The following is a 5,460-nucleotide window of genomic DNA, read 5'->3' on the forward strand; positions in this document are numbered from 1 at the left end:
ACTTGCTTCAGTTAATTTTTGTTCACTTGCTTTATCAAATATGTGAATTAATTTCTTTTGATCCTCAGCAGGACATGGTCCTGGTTTGATGGAGTAAAAGCTGCAAGAATCTGCAGACCTCATGAAATTAGACAGAGGTTCACCTTACAAGAGGATAAAGTTCCTAAAAGTTCAGCCACAGATTCAACTAAATTGTTTAAATAAAACATTTGTGTCGCTAGGCTAAAAATCTAATTTAGCAGACTTTAATATTTACCTACACAAATGCTCTTCATCCAGGGTAACTGAACTTGTGAAACAGAACAAATGGTACGATAAATAAAGCCATCAAGAAGCTAAAGCCATATGAATGCCACAAATTGATTTTCATTTTGAAAGGCAAACGAAAATTAATAATTTTCCTTCTACCTCAAACATAATGATAAAAATATGCACTTTTATGGTCTAATGCATCACTAATAAAAGCCCAATAAAACACTGTGAAGCTGGTGGTTGTTACAAAACTTTCTATGGTTATGAACACTGCTTAAAAAATCTACAAGAAAAAGAAAACCCAAGTGATGGAACACTCATCTCTCTTTAGCTCAGAGTAAAATAAGTATTCTTGTGTACTATCTCTGAATAAAAGTTCTCATTCCATTCTATTTTGGGCTTTTTTTTGCCCCTTTCATCGACTCCTTTAGTGCTTGGTTGTTGTATTGTGCCCATTTATTTTTAATCTTGTATAAAATGCAGCATCCAACAGGGGCCAAGTGAACAATATGTCCACCTTTATTCTCATTAAAACTCTGGTTTTATTTTATTATTTTTTTTATCTTCTAAGTAAGTCATTTTATTCACAAGATTATAATGCCATACCCAGTCTTGTCCCTCTGAAATGGCATAAAGTCAATCCAGTCCTCAAAAATCTTACTATGTAGTGTTGATTTCTGGACCTTCTGAACGTTCAGGGATGTGTAATCCAGAGTTGTATACGCTCTATATGATGCTCATCAGTCATTTTTCAGGGTTTTTCCAACTTTTGTGGATTCATCATCATCACTTTCAGATGCTGATGTTGTACCATGATTCTCCTCGTCTTTCACTTTCCTATCTGGAACAGAGAGGAACAGTTATGTTTAAACCCATCTGCTTAGAAAATGCCAATACATGAGTTTATTGACAGTATTCCAATAACATTTCTGAAAATGGGCTTTTTAAGAGCAAACAAAGCCAAACAATAACTAAACCTTCTTCCAACCAAAGCAATGGAGCCCATTAAATGTAATAAAATTTTAATTAATCTTCCAGGTTACAACATGCCTGTGTATATACAATTTAATCTGTTAAAGCTGATCAATGTTAGTCATTCCCGAAAAGGCAAAGCTTATTCATTATGAGTTTTTCCTTCTCTGAATCAAGAAACACCAGAATCATGAAAAAAATAATAATGAAACTGCTGATGCCGAACCTATTGTGTTGGGTTCCATATTTTACTAAGGGACACATAATCTGATATCAGAACTTTTGAGCATTGGAGTAAAGAACATAACAAAAATAAAGTTACTTTTGGTTTACAGTTTATGTTCAATTGCATGGATTCAATTTGAAAAAAAAAAACACAGTGATGGTTTAAAAAAAATGGTTTTAAGCAATTACTCAAAAGAGGAATGTTCACCTTTTAAAATAAAGTATAAATGATAGATTACCGTTAAATAAATAAATTGAAAGATTTAGTCATTTATTTAAAGTATGTACCAGGTTTTTTTAAATGTATCGTACAAGGTTCAGTTATAAATCAAGGGAGTGAAACATAGTGTTGTCTCTGCATCACCGTTACTGAGTGCTCGAGACTTACAGTACACTAAGACAACTTTTATTGTGATTTTGTATACACAGAGTGTATATAAATTTTGTTGAAACTTTGTTTAGTACAGTTTTTAGAGAGTAAATTAACATTTCCATTTCATAAAGTGCAGCAGTGTTCAAATGTAAGCAGTATGGGAGAAAAAAAAACACATATGGAAGTTCAGAGCATTAATATATATGGTGCAAATATGGAGTATTTTTGGTTCGGTGTTATCAGTGTGATGTTTATGAAATGATTTAAGAGTTTTAAAATGCCCCCACCTTCTTTTTTCAGTGCCCAGAAGTGGTCAAAATATGTTAAAAGAGATTAATCAGGCAGCAGATCATGGAGCAAATGCCAATCACACAATAAGCTAGTGATAAAAGTAGACGTCAGACCAAAACAACTCCTATGGATTTTAAATAGTTCAATCCAGATATATAGTTGGGATCCATATATAGTTACATTCTGCAATGGGTGAATGCATTGAATTCAGGGAGGCTAAGTTTGCTGCCTATTGGTATATTTAGTGTTTAATCCATATGATTTGATTATCTACATTTATATATGCAGCTCAGTTACTGATGTAATGGAATGGATGGAATTTCTAATATAAAAAAATTGATTATCAAAACAAGGATTCTGAGTAAATCTAGTAATCTAGTGAATTATTTTGAAAATCCAGATTCTGTGATCACTCCAGAACCAGGTATTTATTTCATCTGCTTGCGACTGTCCTTGACCACCATTCAGAGGCTATTTAAGTCCTCTTATTGTTTATAGTACAGTAGTTGCATATTTGCATTGCAGTGTTTGCAGCTAAATGGAACTGAGTCTGAGGCAGTTGAAAATGGGGCTAAGGATCTAAAACGGAAGCATTAAAGAACAAATAAGTGCGACACATTTGAAGAATAATAAAAGGCTGTTTCTCAATATGTCTGCTTGTGGGTTCTCATGTGCTCGTGGAACATCATGAGCCTGTGCCCTAGTACTGTTCCAATTCACAAGACCAAGAACGAACAAAGTCCCTGGATGCTGTTCTCGCCCCTCCCGAGTGTCACTATCCCCTTTACCGAGTGTCACTATCTGATCCGCTCTGGAAGCACGATCCCTACCATCAGCTCATTTTCGCATACGCAACCAGTTATAAAAAAAAAAATACATTAATCATCATTTTATTTAAAAAATTAGCCCCTTTTATTTTATTAAGTCATCCAGCTATGATTTCCTATAACCTTACTATTCATGGGTTTTACCGTCCTTTCATCAATACCAGGTGGACCAGTCTCTGCTCAAAAGCCACAAATTGCTCCCAGTCCAGCCCTGATTCAATCCCAGGAACTTTAAATTCATCAAACAGATCTATTTAATCTGTAATATTATTTAAACCCAATTTTAAAATATTAGATATCTAGTGATTTGTTTCCTTCTTGAAGAAATTAGACTTAATTTTAACTTGATTTCAAGCCTGTTACAGTCAACCTTTTTACTCGCCACACCGTTATACTTTTCTTAAAATAACACATATTAAATCAATGTTTTTTAAGAACAAGTAGAAAACATTAAGTCATTATCTAATGTTTATCTTAAAGTTTACTTTCAGTTAAGTCACTACATTCTACTTGGCAGTCAAAACATTATAACTCAGAATCCTATAAAATAAACGTATAAGCTCTTTTACACAAGGAAAAAAGGGGACAAACAACAAAAAAAACAAACACAATATTTTGTGGCATACTTTCTGGTGGCCTGAGAACCCAAAGCTCACCGAACCCGGGAACCAATCCCTTAAAAAGCACTGACTATATTTGAAAAAGTAATCTCCTAACTTCTATGCGGCCACAGCTGTGTGGTTGGTCCATCAATAGCTCTCCTTAAGTGATACAACTTAGTGAAAACCGGACGGAAATACCAATTGTTAAAAGATATTCAACCTTGATTTTATTTTAAAAAAAATACCAAAATTACGTTTTCCCTCCCTAAAACTAGTAAGCATACTAAACTATAATGTGTCAAAGGTTAATAATGTATTTACTGAGAAAATAAATGCATTTAAATCCTCTCTTTTTTATCACTGGTATTTGCCAGAAATGGGATCGCTACTACATAACTAGTTGAGTGTTCTTTTTTCCTTTCGCGTTAACCTTATGGTATATACTGCATGATTTAAAGAAAGAAAACAACTAATATGCAGAGAAAATGTAAAAAACATCAAACTGTCTCAGAAAAGTCATAAAAATCGTTTTTAGAGATGCAGTGTGGCATTATTTATTGATTTAAGGATAAAAATAAGTACTTTTAGTACCAAAATTAAATTATCTACTTTTAACCTGGATGAATATCTGCTTTCACGTGCGCAAATTAGCTGATGGTACAAATTATGCTTCCGGTACAGATCGGATAGTGACACCGAGCATGCATCAGAGCAGACCTGTACGTACATTACATTAGTGTGTAATTTAAAAAAAGGGTTCAGATAATGTGGGGACCATGGCAACCAGCTGACCTTGGTGGCTAACCGCAGCCAGTGCAAATTTCAGCCCATCTGCAGCAGCCCATAGCCATGTGTGAAGTACCGCCGGCTCTGATGCCGATTTTTTTGTTTTATTTGGCAAAAAGTTCATTTGATTTGTGTTTATCTGACTGTACTAATATTCCCCCACTAAATGAAAAAAGTAAGTAATTTATTATTATCTAGAGACTCAATTTAATTATATCCTATCTTGCTGGCTATAGTTAAACAACAAAGAACACATGTTTCATATCACAAGCAACAACAATTTAAAAGACTGTTCTTCTATCATCTCTTATTGACCAAAATCATTGTCAACCTGTTTATCAAGTACTGTAGTTATTTAGCTGGTTACAATGTACATACTACCGTCAAGGAAAACAAATCAACCAGATGCTACATTACTAATTCACAATTTGATATAAAGAAGAGCAAAATGTTGCTTTATCTAAAGTCTGGCATACACTGCATGGCTTTTTTGCCCTTTATGGGCCGTTTTGGAACAGGCCACGTTTCAGCCTCATCGTTTGTCATGCATCCTTCTGTATAAAGGGAGTAACAAGGATGATTAGTCTTTCATGACCACCTCCCAATCGGCAATCATACAGTCAGTAGAAAGTCATACAGTCATACAGAAAGTAGTCTGTGATGGCGCTGTGGGAGACGGCTGCCTCTCCAGTAGCTCTCTAGTTCTTAAACTTTTTTTTAACCTTTTTAACCTATTTAACCCCTTTTTCTTCTACTGTTTTATTCTTCTTGTGAAGAGTATTGTGCACTTTACATTTATCCTGTGGATATTTCGAACTTAATATGCAACAAAGAGCCACTTTTCTCACTTATTCGAGAGAGGAACTGCTGGCACTGCGTACAATGCAACGAGCCGGAATACGACATCCCATCCCCGGGGAGCTGAGGAGGAGACCCAGGGGCTGCAAGGCTGGGGCTAAGCTAAAGGCGGAGCTAGCGGAGAATCGGAGGCGCTACAAGCCATCGATTCCCTCCGTGATCATGGGGAATGTGAACTCGCTACCGAACAAGATCGACGAGCTGTCCGCGCTGAACAACCAGCGGATCTACCGGGAGAGCAGCGTGTTCATCTTTCCGGAGACATGGCTAAACC

The sequence above is a fragment of the Cyprinodon variegatus genome, unplaced genomic scaffold, assembly GCF_000732505.1.
Source record: "Cyprinodon variegatus isolate N-32 unplaced genomic scaffold, C_variegatus-1.0 Scaffold754, whole genome shotgun sequence".
Taxonomy (NCBI): Eukaryota; Metazoa; Chordata; class Actinopteri; order Cyprinodontiformes; family Cyprinodontidae; genus Cyprinodon; species Cyprinodon variegatus.